The sequence below is a fragment of the Felis catus genome, chromosome B4 (assembly GCF_018350175.1).
Source record: "Felis catus isolate Fca126 chromosome B4, F.catus_Fca126_mat1.0, whole genome shotgun sequence".
Lineage (NCBI taxonomy): Eukaryota > Metazoa > Chordata > Mammalia > Carnivora > Felidae > Felis > Felis catus.
In genome coordinates this window covers 48,567,249-48,584,097 of record NC_058374.1, presented here as the reverse complement: position 1 = coordinate 48,584,097, position 16,849 = coordinate 48,567,249, and the positions used below count along the sequence as shown (strand labels likewise).

The window sequence follows — 16,849 nt, the reverse complement described above, 5'->3', positions numbered from 1 at the left end:
TGTGGGGATCTTAGAACATTTAATCTTGCAAAAGGGATAAAGGTTGAAAGGTGGAACATTTCAGGGAGTCACATCAAAAATCTTATTTTTCCATGTGGCTATGTAATCGTGACGAAAGGAAGAGTAGGTGTGCCTGAGAAGCAGGGGAATGGAATGCTTTGGTTTGCTTTGCCTGTAGCATTTTGCACAGTTAACAATTTGTCTTTTTCTGGAAACATGAGTCTTTTGTCTTTCACAACCATGTTAGTATTCTCTACTTTTGTGCAATCTCTTTTATTATCTTTATTTCCTTGCTCATCTTTTCAAATGCGAGTGTTTTTCAACATTCCATCCATCTTGTCTTCTTTTATCTGGTTTAAATGGGTAATATTATTCACAAGTGCACTTTCCAAATTAGCACATTATTTTCTTCCTCCAAACTGCCCCTTATGATAAATTATAACTGTGAATAACATTTTCTATTACAAATGTTGATACTGAACAAATCCAAAACATTTAGAGGCTTATTAATGCAATACAAAATAATTCCTTACTATTATGATAGTCCAATGAGGACGGGTATCCTTGATCAGAAGAGAGCATTCTTTCCTGACTAGATTCAGGTGTGTATGTATGTATGCTTCATTTTTAGTCGAGTGAAGCTGTAGGGAAATCAAAAATGTTCTTTAACACTGATCTGTCTTCTCACCTAAGTAAAACAGAACTTAATGGGATGTGGCTAAATAATGAAGAATAATACTTGTGCATATTGACTCAAGAAATTTCCTCTAGGGGCACCTGAATGGTGCAGTTGGTTGAGAGACCAACTCTTGGTTTCATCTCAGGTCATGATCTCCTGGTTCCTGAGATCAAGCCCCGCCCCAGACTCTGTGCTGATGGCACCGAGCCTGCTCTCCCTCTCTCTCTGCCCTTCCCCTGCTTGTGTTCTCTCTCTCTCTCTCTCTCTCTTTGAGATAACTAAACTTTAAATAAATAAATATTAAAATATAAGAAATTTCCTCTAAAACAAAGAGGTGTTTGTTCATGGGCAGATTGTTTATGGGAAATCTTAAAAGAGGACTTGTGGCTTATCAGTGGAGTCAATGGAGGTACTACAGCCATACAATTTTGGGGGATAATGCCATGAAATCTGCAGAGGTCTGGGATGAGGCTGTTCAATATAGTACGATTAAAGCTTTGTTTTTTATGAGAGGCTTACTGAAAAATCAAAAAGCAAACTTGAAGGCATGATGATACAGGTTATATGACCACTCTATAATTTACCAAATTTATATTCCACTAGGGAATTCATCCCTGCCATTCCCAACACGCCTAAGTACTTAATCCTTTGGAATATTTAAAGACAGAACTGATAGAATATCAAAAAATAAACCTTTAATGTATATCTATCTAAAAATAAATTATTTAGAAAACCGTGGGGAGACTTATGATTATTGTTGGGAAAATAGTGCCTGATAATGAAATAATGCCATTGTTATGATGTTTCATTGCCATATACCACTGCCGGAAACTGCACTGCAGTGTTCAGGTCTGGGAAAATCCCAGGTACTGACTCAGAGGAAGAGAAGAAGGGGTGGGGCTATCATTCTTGCAATGCATTATAATTTACACACTGTGACTGTGCATTTCATGTGTGGCAAGCATGATCTTAGACTCCAGGGAAACAAAGTCACGGGTCTCAGGGTCTGTAACATTATATATAATAAAAATGAGTACTTACTAAACTGTTTTATAAATATGACTCCAGAAATATGAAAAAAGTACAGCTATTCAGAAGCACAAAGAATAATAAATTTTTCTGGGAAGAGTGAGGAAAAGTATTCTAGAGGATATGTACTCTGTCTCCAATCTAGTCTCCAGTGGTGGGACGTGAGCGATTGGACTAGTACAGGAAAAGACTATATCATGACGGTTAAGAAATTTGGGTTTTCAGCTGAAATAATTTGCAAGTTATTTATGAATAACCAGAGAGTGTCCTCTAGTCAAATGTGTATTTTAAAAAGATCCTTTGGGAAGCAATCACAAGTGAATTTGAGAGTGTCAAGATGGGAGGTTACTGCAGTAAATATGATGTCATCACCCAAGAGACAGGTAAGAACCAGGGAAGGAAGGGTGGAAAATGGATGCGAAAGGGTAAATTAATGCCACATTAACAAGCTAGATTTGACTGGACCTGGTGATAGTCAGGTAAAGGTGGTGAAGAGATGGTAGAGGGATTCTCACACTTGGCAGGGCACCCCTGGTGGTACTATTCACAAGGTGAAGTGGGTGGAGCAAAGGCAGGAGAGCAGATTAGACAAAGGCTGAGGGCCTCGAGGATGAGTTCACTTGATAGCACGACAGTCTCCAGACTCCTGATGCACAGTCATCAACGAGGGGCTGAAAAGGGAAGACAGGGACTACGACATATGGATGTATTTGAGGACATTCATTTTCTGCTTTGTGATGCTTCTCTCATGAATAATTTTTTTTTATTTTTTAATATATGAAATTTATTGTCAAATTGGTTTCCATACCGCACCCAGTGCTCATCCCAAAAGATGCCCTCTTAAATACCCATCACCTCCCCTCCCCTCCCTCCCACCCCCCATCAACCCTCAGTTTGTTCTCAGTTTTTAAGAGTCTCTTATGCTTTGGCTCTCTCTCATGAATAATTTTAAACTGAAATGGCCTGATAACTATCCACATTTTAGATATCATCTAAGGAGACTTATCAAAGAACAGTTGTAACTTTTGTATGTATTCGGAGGTGTTTCAATGTATTTGCCAAACAATTTTACTGCTTCTAGTATATACCGCATGAGCCAGGTTTTTGGTCAGTTGTCTGTAAGTTTTTAGTAAAATAAAATATATATTGATTGATTGTATCAAATCTTGGAAAGTAATATAAAATATGTCAATAACTTTAAGTGATCATGGTAATAACATACAGTTTTTCACATTTTACTAAAAATAAAAATTACTTTATTCAAAAGTTAAAACATCATTGCTTAAGTTGTATCTTTCATGTATTTTTTTTGTTCCTTAGTACTTTGTTCATTGAATAGAATCTGGCAAATTTCTTTTCTATTTTCTTTTCTTCCTCTGTTATTTTTAATATTTCAACGATAGTTTTTACACAGTCTATCATCTTTTTCCAGTTCTTTCAGAGATTTTGATCCAAGTTTTAAGTATTCTCTCTGTGTCTCAAGGACTTTTGCTACTTAATAAACTCCTTTAATGTATATGAGCCATCAACACTTGACCTTTAAATAAATCCTCAAAAGTATCATTTATAGACAAGGCAAAAGTACAAAAGCTAGAGATCATTTCATGGTGTGAAATAGTCACATCATATTGCATATCTTAGCTTATGGCTACCTTTATATATCTTGTAATATCTGGAAGAAAAGTCTCCAAGCCTGAGAAAGCTGTCAGTGGTCCTTTCTTGACTGACTATAACAAGGGCTTGACTGAACACAGCAGGAAGTGGATCTGTGGAGGATGGTGGACTTGCATGTGGCCTCCACTGTGGACTCTATGGCCATCACCAACCAACAGTTTGGTGCTCTGACTAGAAAGAAGGATAAGAAGGATCTATGGTTCTGGTGGGTGCCTCATCTGATGATGGTGGCAAGTGGAATCCCAGACAATGATAACAGAATCTAATCTTTCAGAAAAAAAAAATACTCTTGGGGCAAAAAATCCATTTTTATCTCTATTATATATGTGATCTCTACTATATATGTTATCTCTATTATAACAGATTTAGATAACTTGAACAGTCTTCAATAATTTAAGAAAAAGTATGTATTTAATCTCATTAGTATTCACCTGCCTTGTTATAGTGTTGATATTCTATGCAATTAATGTTACTATTATTACTCCATTAATTTCAGTCTGTTTGCTAGCTATTTTCTAGAAGTCCTCATGCAAGTTACAATTTAGTTGGAAAGACAGAAAAAAAAACCACGTTATCAAACATAAATATATACAATTGTGATAAATGTTATGAAGGAGATAAGGGATGTGATAAAGACTATTTCCTGGTGGACTTAGGGAGCTAACTTAGAGTGGTTAGGGACTTCTCATGGATATAGCAGTTAAGCCTAGTGCTAAAGAACAGAAATGAGATGTAAGGGGAAAGAATGTGGCACATCTAAGAAGGAGTGGAAGCTGGTGTGGCTAAGCCGCCATGAAGGAGGGAGAGAGTGGGACAGGATGAGGCTGGAGAGGGTGGCACACCAGCTCCAAAAAGATTGGGGGTTTTCTTGTAAGTGTAATTGAAAATCAATAAAAGATTTTAATCTAGAAAGCGCATGTTCCATTTTACCCTTTATAAAGATAGTTGTACCGTATAGAGAACAAAGCATAGCTGAAATGCATCCAAAGTACTACTTAGAGGAAAATTTATAGGCTGAAATATTTATACATAAGTTTCTTCATGAGAAAAAAGAGTGACAATTAATGAGCTAAGTATTCAACTTAAAATATTAGGAAAAATGGAATTAATCCAAAGAAAGTATAATAAAAGATTTTTTAATTTTAATTTCAATGTAGTTAACATACAGTGCAAAATTAGTTTCAGGTGTACAATATAGTGATTCAACACTTCCATACAACACATGATGCTCATTCCAAGTGCCTTTCTTAACCCCCATTACCTATTTCACCTCCCCTCCCCATCTCCCTTCTAGTAACCATCAGTTTGTTCTCTATAGTTAACAGTTTGTTTTTTGGTTTGTCTCTTTTTTTTTGTTTCTTTTTAAAAAAAACTTTTAATGTTTATTTATTTTTTTAAATATAATTTGTTGTCAAATTGGCTAACATACAGTCTGTAAAGTGTGTTCTTGGTTTTGGGGGTGGATTCCTGTGGTTCATCACTTACATACAACACCCGGTGCTCATCCCAGCAAGTGCTCTCCTCAATGCCCATCACCCATTTTCCCCTCTCCACACCCCCCCCATCAGCCCTCAGTTTGTTCTCTGTATTTGAGTCTCTTATGGTTTGCCTCCCTCCCTCTCTGTTTGTAACTATTTTTTTTACCCTTACCTTCCCCCATGGTCTCCTGGTAAGTTTCTTAAGATCCACATATGAGTGAAAACATGTGATATCTGTCTTTCTCTGACTGACTTATTTTAGTTAGCATAATACCTTTCAGTCCATCCACATTGCTGCAAATGGCATCATTTCATTCTTTCTCATTGCCAAGTAGTATTCCATTGCATATATAAACCACATCTTTATCCATTCATCAGTTGATGGACATTTAGGCTTTTTCCATAATTTGGCTATTGTTGAAAGCGCTGCTATAAACATTGGGGTACATATGCTCCTATGAATCAGCACTCCTGTATCCTTTGGATAAATTCCTAGTAGTGCTATTACTGGGTCGTAGGGTAGTTCTAGTTTTAATTTTTTGAGGAACCTCACACTTTTCCAGAACTGCTGCACAAGTTCGAATTCCTACCAACAGTGCTAGAGGGTTCCCGTTTCTCCACATCCTCACCAGCATCTGTTTTCCTGAGTTGTTAATTTTAGCCACTCTGACCTGTGTGAGGTGGTATCTCAGTGTGGTTTTGATTTGTATTTCCCTGATGATGAGTAATGTTGAGCATCTTGTCATGTGTCTGTTGGCCATCTGGATGTCTTCTTTGGAAAAGTTTCTATTCATGTCTTCTGCCCATTTCTTCACTGGATTATTTGTTTTTCAGGTGTTGATTCTTTATAGATTTTGGATACTAACCCTTTATCCAATATGTCACTTGCAAATATCTTTTCCCATTCCATGTTGCTTTTTAGTTTGTTGATTGTTTCCTTTGCAGTGCAGAAGCTTTTTATCTTGATGAGGTCCCAGTAGTTCACTTTTGCTTTTAATTCCCTTGCCTTGGGAGATGTATCAAGCAAGAAATTGCTGCGGCTGCGGTCAAAGAGGTTGTTGCCTGCTTCCTCCCCTAGGGTTTTGATAGTTTCCTGTCTCACATTTAGGTCTTTCATCTATTTTGAGTTTATTTTTGTGAATGGTGTAAGAAAGTGGTCTAGTTTCATTCTTCTGCATGTTGCTGTCCAGTTCTCCCACCACTATTTGCTAAAGAGACTTTTTTTCCATTGGATACTCTTTCCTGCTTTGTCAAAGATTAGTTGGCCATACATTTATGGGTCCACTGCTGGGTTCTCTATTCTGTTCCATTGGTCTATGTGTCATTTTTGTGCCAATACCATACTGTCTTGGTGATTACAGCTTTGTAGTAGAGGCTACAGTCTGGGATTGTGATGCCTCCCACTTTGGTTTTCTTATGTTTATTTTATTTTTGAGAGAGACAGAGCATGAGCAGGGGAGGAGCAGAGAGAGAGGAAGACACGGAATCCAAAGCAGGCTCCAGGCTCTGAGCTGTCAGCACAGAACCTGACACAGGGCTTGAACCCATGAACCGTGAGATCATGTCCTAAGCCAGCTTAACAGACTGAGCCACACAGGAGCCCCTGTTTGTATTGTTTCTTAAACTCCACATATGAGTGAAATCACATGGTATTTGTCTTTCTCTGACTGACTTTTTTCACATAGCATTATACCCTCTAGATTTATTCATATTATTACAAATGGCAAGATTTCATTCCTTTTTATGACTAAGTAATATTCCATCACACACACACACACACACACACACACACACACACACACACCCCATGTCTTCTTTATCCATTCATCAATTGATGGACACTTGGCTGCTCCATAATTTGGCTATAATGCTGCAATAAACACGGGGTGCACATATCTTTTCAAATTAGTGTTTTTGCATTCTTTGGGTACATATCCAGTGCTGGAATGGATCATATGGTAATATTTTTTTAATAAAGTTTATTTATTTATTTTTGAAAGAGAAGGAGAGAGAGAGGATCCTAAGCAGGCTCTGCACTGTCAACACAGAGCCTGATGTGGGGCTCGAACCCACAAACCGTGAGATCGTGGCTTGAGCCGAAATCAGGTGTTGGACACTCATCCATCTGAGCCACCCAGGCGACCCTGTATCATATGGTAAGTCTACTTTTAGTTTTTTGAGGAACTTTCTATACTGTTTTCCAGAGTGGCTGTATCAGTTTGCAGTCCTACCAGTAGCACACGAGTGTTCCTTTTTCCCCACATCCTCGCCAACACTTCTTTCTTGTCTTCTTGATTTTAGCCATTCTAACACGTGTCTGGTGATATCTCCTTGTGGTTTAGACTTGTATTTCCCTGATGATGAGTGACATCAAGCATCTTTTCATGTGTCTGTTGGTCACCTATATGTCTTCTTTAGAGAAATGTCTGTTCACATCTTTGGCCCATTTAATTGGATTATTTGTTTTTTTCTGGTGTTGAGCTGATAAGTTCTTTATATATTTTGGATACTAAACTTTTACCAGATATGTCATTTGACTGCCTACTCTTTTCTAAGGATGGTTTACAAAAATCCTATGAAGTAGATGCTATTTTTATTTAGAAAACTAAGCAAACTGAGACTTGGGCAGGTAGCAAAACTGGCCCAAAGTCACATAGTCAGTAAAGGGTAGACTCAAGATTTGAATCACGGCAATGGAGCTGTGGAGCTTGCGTTATTTACCCCTAACAAAGTGCCTCAGTCAGTCCCTCATGGCCCAAAGCTACTTGATTCAGCATCTTCTTATCTCCCTGGCATTCTGGGTCAGTGATTCAATACACTGTTTAATTTTACCATATCTCTGATAATTTTAAGGTTATATACACATCACTGACTGGGCTTCTCAGTTCAGTCCCAGGTCCTGAATTGGTAGCCTATCTTTAATGCTCTGTAGCGATATTGCGCATCTTACACATGGGCACCTAGCTGGCTTAGCTGATAAAGCATGTGACTCTTGATCTTGGGGTTGTGAGTTCAAGCCCCACTCTGAGTGTGTAGAGCTTACTTGAAAAAAGAAAAGAAAAAAATTTTTGAGCCTCCTGGGTAGCTCAGTCAGTTAAGCGTCTGACTCTTGATCTCAGCTCAGTTCTTCATTTCAGGGTCATGAGTTCAAGCCCTGAGTCCGGCTCCCCATTGGAGTGAAGCCTACTAAAACAAACAAACAAACAAACAAACAAACAAACAAAAATGGCCAGTGTTTCCTGGTCCAGTATGGAGGCTGACACTTTCTCTCTTCCCTCTCTGAGCAAGACTTGACACAGGCCACTTTCCCCAGCAGGTGCCATGATTCTTTTCAGGCATTCTTTCGAAAGTGAGAAGGTCCTCTCTTGGTGACCCTTTTCATGGTTCTAGTTTCTCACCAGATGCGAGGCACTAGGGACTTCGCACCTCCCCTTTCATGCCACCCCTAGCCTAGTATTTGAGTTTTTGGATCTTGAGTCTGTTTCTAGCAGAAAGGCTCATTTTCTTCTCATTCATTATTCAGCCTAAAATGAGTTTGTTCAAATTAGTGGATTAAATTACCACTTATACAAAGCTGACTCTCAAATTTATCTCTCTAGGTCCTGGAACCATATTTGCAATTACCAGTTTTTTATGATTGTCATTTGTTCTTCAGATCTTTTTAAAACTGTTGTTTAATTTTTCTTTTCTTTTTAAAATTTTTAAAAAATATTTATTTATTTTTGAGAGAGAGACCGAGTGTGAGCGGGGCAGGGCCAGAGAGAGAGGGAGACACAGAATCCGAAGCAGGCTCCAGGCTCTGAACTGTCAGCACAGCACCTGATGCGGGGCTCGAACCCTTGAACTGTGAGATCGTAGCCTGAGCTGAAGTTGGATGCTTAACTTACTGAGCCACGCAGGCGCCCCTAATTTTTATTTTCTATACTTTCTTGGAATCTGGAAGATTGCTGGGAATATGCAAACTTATTTCAGCAGAAATTCTCCATTTACTGTTAGTCAATGTTTCTTTTTGTAAGTTAATTTTAACTTTTTAATAAAAATAAAACATTTATTTAGTTTTAAAATCTAATTGTTCCATAAAATGTATATTGAAAAGCAGAAATCCCCTGCTGTTCCTGTCTTCCCCCAATTTCTGCTTTCCAGAAATCAGCTTTTTCTTCTGGTGACATCTCTGTATTTCTTTTTTTTTTTTAATTTTTTTTAATCTTTATTCACTTTTGGAGAGAGAGAGAGAGAGAGAGAGAGAGAGAGAGAGTGTGAGCAGAGGAGGAACAGAGAGAGAGAGAGGGAGACACAGAATCTGAAGCAGGCTCCAGGCTCTGCGCTGTCAGCACAAAGCCCTACGTGGGGCTTGAACTCATGAACCATGAGACCATGACCCGAGCCGAAGTCAGACACTTAACCGACTGAGCCACCAGGTGCCCCGACATCTCTGTATTTCTAAATAACATGCTAATACTGCTGTATCTAAACTTTTAAGTTTAGGATGTTACCTATTCACTTCCTACCATGGAGGAGGAGAATTCACATATCCCTCGCTCCTACCTACTCATAAACTTTTCTGACCCCCATCCATCAAGTATAATTATTTAAAATTCTTTGGTTGTTAGTATTCAAGTAGTTACATTATTATACATACATTAACATTATTCCTAACTGAGCCATATACTCTATGATTATATTTCTTGGACAAATTTTTTCTTTCCTTGGAGTTAAAAATTACCTGTCATGGTTGATCCCCACATTTCCCCACAGAAATCAAACTCTGTCTCGGGGCACCTGGGTGGCTCAGTTGGTTAAGCATCTGACTTCCACTCAGGTCATGCCCCGCATTGGGCTCTGCGCTGATAGCTCAGAACCTGGAGCCTGCTTCAGATTCTGTGTCTCCCTCTCTCTCTGCCCCTCCTCCACTCACACTCTATCTGTCTCTCTCTCTCTCTCAAAAGTAAATAAACATTAAAAACAAAAAAGAAATCAAAGTGTGTCCCAATGTATTTAAACATATCATAGGATCTAAAGGTGTAATTGTTTTCGAAAACACTTGTTAGAGGAAGTCACCAAGAGGACATGACTGCCCACTGACTTCAGGCAACTGAAGTCTCCCTACTCCTTCCCCTGTCCTTGGAATGTACATTCTACCTACTATCCCTATCCTAGCAGCCATTTCAAGGACACTCCCTTGAGAGAGTAATGTATTGTTGAGACCATGTGGACTGGTTATATGACTGAACACATTAAGGCCTCTGTATAAACTTTCAAGATTCTGGTAGGCACACATAAAGAGCTACTTGTCTTGCAGCCACCAGGACAAGTCTCATATGTAAGTTCCCTTGCTCGCTTTTTTTTTTTTGGAGTATAATTGTCACATAATATTATATTACTTTCAGGTGTGCAACATAATGATTCAGTATTTGTATATATTATGAAATGATTACCAGAATAAGTCTAGTTAACATAGTTATAAATTTTTTTTCTTGTGATGAGAACTTTTAAGGTCTACTCTCTTACCAACTTTCAAATATTCACTACAGTATTACTAGCTATGGCCACCATGCTGTACGTTATATCCCCACAATTATTTGTTTTATAGGTGGAAGTTTGTATCTTTTGACCTTCCCAATGTTGTTGATTTGTCTGGTCAGCTGTGTTCTCCTTATTGTTTTTCTGTGGAGGTTTGTACCCTTTTTTTTTTTCAAGAGTATGAAGAAGGAAGAGAGATAAGCATATCGACTTAACTCAATGCATTAACTAGTAGTTTATAGGTTTTTTATAAATGTTTATTCATTTTCGAGAGAGAGTGTGTGAATGGGGGGAGGGGCAGAGGGAGAAAAAGGGGGACAGAGGACCTGAAGCGGGCTCTGTGCTGACAACAGTAAACCCGATACAGGGCTGGAATTCACAAACCATTAGATCATGACCTGAGCTGAAGTTGGACATTCAACAGACTGAGCCACCAAGGTGCCCCTAATAGTTTATATTTAATTTTCAACCTACTTTAGTAAGATTTCTATTTAATACTTCATTGAATTTTTCCATTCTATGGTCATCAATGACCTCTTTGCTTTTCATTTCTTTTTTTCTTCTTATATCTATAATTTTCTCTTAAGGTTTCCTATCCTCTTTATTTAGCTTCCCTAGGCAGAGTTAGATTTTGTTTCTTATCCTTCCCCCTTCCATTGTGCTGTATATAAATCCCCTAGTATGGCCTTGATTATGTACTGATGTAGTACCAATATGTAGGTAGATGGCTCTGTCCTGTTTCTCTGGGCAGAGAATTTAGCTATACCTAGAGTCTAACATAATGCCTGTCACTGATTAATGTTCCTTAATCATTGATGAGTGAGAAAACGTCTCAGGAAATACAATGTGGAGTACAATGCAAAGACCTGAATGCCTGCAGACTGGTAAAGCTTTGTTCAAAATCAGAATTGAGAAGTTTCAGAGATCATATATACCAATTTATGTTACAAATGAGGGAACTAAAGCCCAGAAGTTAAGCAATTTCTTCAAGGTCATATATAAATCACAGGGACTTCAATTCAGGTTTTCCAAATGTCCATACTATATTTCTTTAAGAAATGACATTATGATAACTGGAATTCAGCAAATTAGCAGCCATATTATAAACGATACATTTTGCTTTGATTATTTAATCTAATTATATTTTTGAAAAGTGATACAGGTAGCTGTGTACAAATGAAGCTGACGTTAGAGGACGTTAGCAAACCAATTCAAAAGCTGCTGTTTGTAACCACATGAGGTGATAAAGGTTTGAACTAAGATGGCATTTGGAGAAAAAATATTGATGGAACACATCAAAAAGCAAAAGACAGAGATGTGTTAAAGAATCAGAGGAATAGACTTCTGGGGAAGATGGCAGAGTAGGAGTGAATCAGCCAGAGAAAGACACATACCATATGATTTCACTCAAATGTGGAATTTGAGCAACAAAGAAAAACAGAGACAAACCAAAACACAGACTCTTTTTTTTTTTTTTTAGTTTATTTGTTTATTTTGAAAGAACGGGAGGGTGAGAGTGAGCACGAGCAGGGAGGGGAGAGAGAGGGAAAGAGAGAGCTCCCAAGCAGACTCTATGCTGTCAGTGCAGAGCCTGACCCAGGGCTCGATCCCACCCACTGAGAAATCATGACCTGAGCTGAAACAAAGAGTCAAAACGCTTAACTGACTGAGCCACCCAGGTGCCCCATTAAACTAGTTTTGAGCTATATATTTTATGGAATCTACATACAGAGCAAGTAAATGGAAAAGTTAGCATCCTGGCTGAGGTGGGCTGTAAATGTAAAATACACAAGAGATTTCAAGCACTAGGTGTTTGTGTTTGATGTGAATGTGAAACATCTTGGTAATTTTTGTACTGGATAAGTGTTGAAATGATAAAACGGTGACACGTTGGGTTAAATAAGATACGTTCTTAAAATTACTGTCACCTGTTTCTTTTTCACTTCTTAACATGGCTAGGAGAAAGTTTGAAATCACATACGTGGTTCCCACGATAGCATTAATAGTTCTCCGGAGCAGCTCCGCTCTCCATTAGTTTATGGCTGGCTCCACACAACACATAAACTGTTTTGAAGACAATCAGTTAACTGAATCTAGCAACTGGTTACTTTGAAAGCCACTTTTTCTTCCTTTACAAAAAAGAGCTAATGGAAGTGAGAAATAAAACTCATGTGGATTCAAATGGAGGTTCCTCAACCCACTAGCTTTATGTCCTTTGTCAAGTTTATTAACATCTTGTGAATAATACGTCTGTTTTGTAGGGTTGTTGTTGTGAGGGTCAAAGTAGACCAGATAATGTGCTCAACACATTTATTTAATTTAATTTAGCTACCCCTAAATTTAATCCAATGATTAAAATTGGAAATCATAAGAGGAGGCGATGTATTCTTAGAAAGTTCAACATGGAGGCTAGACATCCCAGGTGGAGAAAAGAGGGAGGAATGAGGATGGGATAAGTCTCAAATTTCTGCCCTGCAGGAAACAAGGAGGAAGATTAAATCTGTGGTGAAAATTATGAGTTCAGTTTTAAACATTGAGGATTGGGTGACTGTGGAAATTTAAGAGGAGACGATGGTTAGGTAAGAAATTTAGTTTTGTTGCTACGATAGGTCTGAATCCTCAATAGAGACAGAATCCATGGTGAGGGGTGGTGGGCGGAGCCATGAAAAGGTATGAAATTGCCCAGGGAAATTGTTGAGTGGGAACACAATGAAAAGACAAGCTAGCTGTGCAAGGAAATTTGGAATCTTGACATCTAAAAGGAGGGCAGATGAAGAGGAGCCTGGAGAATAGACTGAATAGGAATAGAAGGACAAATAGAAAAAAGATACACAATAAAAACCGAGGAGGGATGAATTCCCCTGCATGCCCCCAAATTTGTGGAAGAAAAGAAAATACAAAAATATACTCACCAAGTCGTCCCTGTCCAAATCCAGAGGGAGAGGGGTCAAGGAGTGTCTAACAATGCACCACCTGGTGACTAAATTCTACGGAGTTAAAAAATTCTGGGCCAGTGGGCATGGTGATGGTCACCTGTTTCTTTCATTCTTGACCTGGGAAGGTCTGTGTTCTTCTGGACTTTAGGGTAGAGACTGTAACACATCTGAAAGAAACACATTATTCATTAAGAAAATAAATGAGGTGATCACAAAGAGTCCACAGTGAGGAATTAGGGTTTACACTTTTTTTTAAGGCCATTTCTTCTAGAGAAACATTTTAACCAAGTGCTGAAGTTTCATTATTGTCCACTGTTTTATTTCTATAAGAAAATAAGCTAATAAGCAGTATATGTGGTTCTATGGGAAAACACATTCAGTTACTTTGCAATAATATTATTACAAATCCTCTCCTCTTTGTTGAAAATGGTACAAATGCACTCCTTATCCCTCTTATTCTTTTTTCTTTAATTCCAGTATAGTTAACATAGTGTTCTGTTAGTTTCAGGTGTACAATATAATGATTCAACAATTCCATACATCACCCTGTGCTCATCATAACAAGTGTACTATTAACCCCATCACCTATTTCACCCACCGCCCCATCCACCCCCTGCTCTGGTAACCATCAATTTGTTCTGTATAGTTAAGAGTCTGTGTTTGGGGGTGCCTGGGTGGCTCAGTTGGTTGGGCAACCAACTCTTGATTTTGGCTCAAATATAAATAAATAAATAAATAAATAAATAAATAAATAAATAAATAAATAAAATTAGAAATAAATAAATAAAAATAAGAAGGTTGAATTTAACAACCAAAGAAAAACATAGTTTCACATATCCAAGTTCCAAACTTAACAATTCTCCAATAACTGAATCCAGTGCCAAGAATTGTTCGTTTGTCATGTGCTTTTATATTGAAAAAACTTGTTCATCTTTTAAACAATTTGATAATTTTTTTAATGCTTATTTATTTATTTTAATTTTGTTAATGTTTATTTATTTTTGAGAGAGAGAGACAGAGACAGACAGAGCATGAGCAGGGGAAGGGCAGAGAGAGGGAGACACAGAATCCAAAGCAGGCTCCAGGCTCTGAGCTGTCCTCACAGAGCCCTATGTGGGGCTCAAACTCATGAACCATGAGATCATGACCTAAGCTGAAGTCAGAATCTTAACTGACTGAGCCACCTGGGTGCCCCCAAAATTGATATAACTTTAAAGAAAAACATATCGGTTTAAAAACTACTTGCATCCAAAAGAAGTCAATTCACTAACTCTTCTGTTAACCCACTATTACTAACATTGAATTGAAAGAAATACTGAATAAATTGAAAATCGACTCTTAATTTACAAATATCCACAAGGTATCCTTCAAATATTTCTTGTAATTTTTATAGTCAATTTTCATAGTGTTCTGAATCATAGTTTAAAGCTTCTTCATATTGATTTATGTTAAATAGTATATAAAATCATTATTATTGATTTACATTATGCAAAGACTCAATTTCAACATACGTTCTTGTACTTGTCTAGCTAGTTCACAGACAAGCTTTTTCTTTCTTATAACTTCAAATCTAACTCATTCATAGGCAATGTGATGTAGCAGTAAAAAAAAAAAAACATAGATCAGACTTCCAAGTTTTGTGTTTGGATTTTGAATATTTGCCAAGTATTCCTTTTCTTTCAAGAAAAACATTGAATTGGAATTAACAGTGCAGTTAATCCTTGTACAACTCTTCCACAATTTAACCAACAAACTGGTGAAGAACACAAGATGATTAAATTCATTGTCTTCTATTTCTTTCAGTAATTCCAAAACAATTTGGTGGCTCATAGCATTTGCACATATTCCCTGAATGATGTTAAATGCATCTATGGCAATTTTCATAGTTTGCTTCAGAAAACTGGGGCATATATGTTTTCAGTATGCATCACAGGTAGAAACAAAGCAGGAAGGGAAACATGTTTCTTGTCTTAAAATTTCAATAAATCAAGACTTTTGGCTTAACAGAGTTGGAGCATCCTCTGTTGTGATAGAAACTAATATTTCATATCAAAAATTCTTTGGCAGACATATTAAATTAAAAATATCTTGGGGCTGCCGGGTGGCTCAGTCAGTTAAGCATCCAAATCTTGGTTTCGGGTTAGGTCATGATCTTATGGTTCCTGAGAGCAAGTCCCACGTTGGGCTCCACTTTGACAGCATGGAACCTACTTGGGCTTTTCTCTCTCTCCCTGCCTCTCTGCCTCCCCCCCAGTTGCTCTCTCTCTCTCTCTCTCTCTCTCTCTCTCTCTCTCTCTCTCAAAATAAATCAATAAGCTTAAAAAAAAATCTCTGCTATGAGTTCCATTTAAGCCATAAATTGACCACCTTTCTTCATAAATATGGATGTCCTTTGAGAAATACACATCAAATGTTAATTTGGCAGTGCTTTTTAAATCACATGACTCACCTACAGATAAGAAGCTAAAGACAAGTTCCTGCAGCTTTTCAAAGTTTGAATCAGTTGATCTTTGGTGTTATAGAGGTCTTGCATTCCATGGGCAATTGTTTGGTTTAATTGAAATCTTCAGCTTTTTGTCAAATATATTTTTTAAAGTCTTTTTCTCATAATTTTCTAACAAAGTTTTCATAATTGAAATAACATATTTTCCAATTTCTTCATCTAAAAATTATTTTCTGTGTGCGTAAGAACCAAGCTATTTTAGGGACGCCTGGGTGGCTCAGTCCATTAAATGTCTGACTTTGGCTCAGGTCATGATTTCCTGATTCATAGGTTCGAGTTGCAGTGCACTCTGCGCTGACAGCTTGGAGCCTGGAACCTGCTTCAGATTCTGTGTCTCCCTCTCTCTTTGCCCCTCCCTCGCTCACACTCTGTCTCTCTCAGAAATAAATAAATAAATAAACTTAAAAAAAAAGAGCTATTTTATAGTTGGCTAAAGTTAAAAGCTTGGATTCTTTTAAAATTATTTTTTAAAACCTTTTCACATATTTAATTCTAGTTCTAGCAGACAAATTTTTATCAATTCTTTTTAACTTTTGAGAGGAAGTAACTTGTCAGCTTCACTATGTATTTGCTGAAAATGTGTCTTAGTATTATAAACTTTATTATTTTTTTTTTAATTTTTTTTTTTTTTCTCAACGTTTATTTATTTTTGGGACAGAGAGAGACAGAGCATGAACGGGGGAGGGACAGAGAGAGAGGGAGACACAGAATCGGAAACAGGCTCCAGGCTCTGAGCCATCATCAGCCCAGAGCCCGACGCGGGGCTGGAACTCCCGGACCGCGAGATCGTGACCTGGCTGAAGTCGGACGCTTAACCGACTGCGCCACCCAGGCGCCCCTAAACTTTATTTTTCTTAACACAAAAGATAGATTTTTGGTTTTGCTTTATCACAGCAAAATATAACTTCCATTTATTTTTATTTGAAACTTGCAAAATTTTTTCAAGTATATTTTATTCTATTCTCTACTGTTCTAGTTGTTTAGGCTACTGCATCTCCTTTCTATCCTGTATCAATATTATGCCTTCATT

General features: G+C 37.7%; 1 protein-coding gene across 10 annotated transcripts in view; it reads left to right on the top strand.

The window, feature by feature from the left end:
- The window catches only part of GUCY2C (guanylate cyclase 2C), a 140,937-nt gene that overhangs the window by 8,226 nt on the left and 115,862 nt on the right, over positions 1-16,849 (top strand). The window contains exon 1 of one of the 10 annotated variants that reach the window (XM_045061413.1): positions 6,956-7,016. The exons of the other annotated variants lie outside the window; for them this stretch is intronic. The gene's annotated coding sequence lies outside the window, so the exon portion shown is untranslated. Of the gene's footprint in view, positions 1-6,955; positions 7,017-16,849 lie in introns of those variants that run through there. 10 annotated transcript variants of the gene reach the window in all.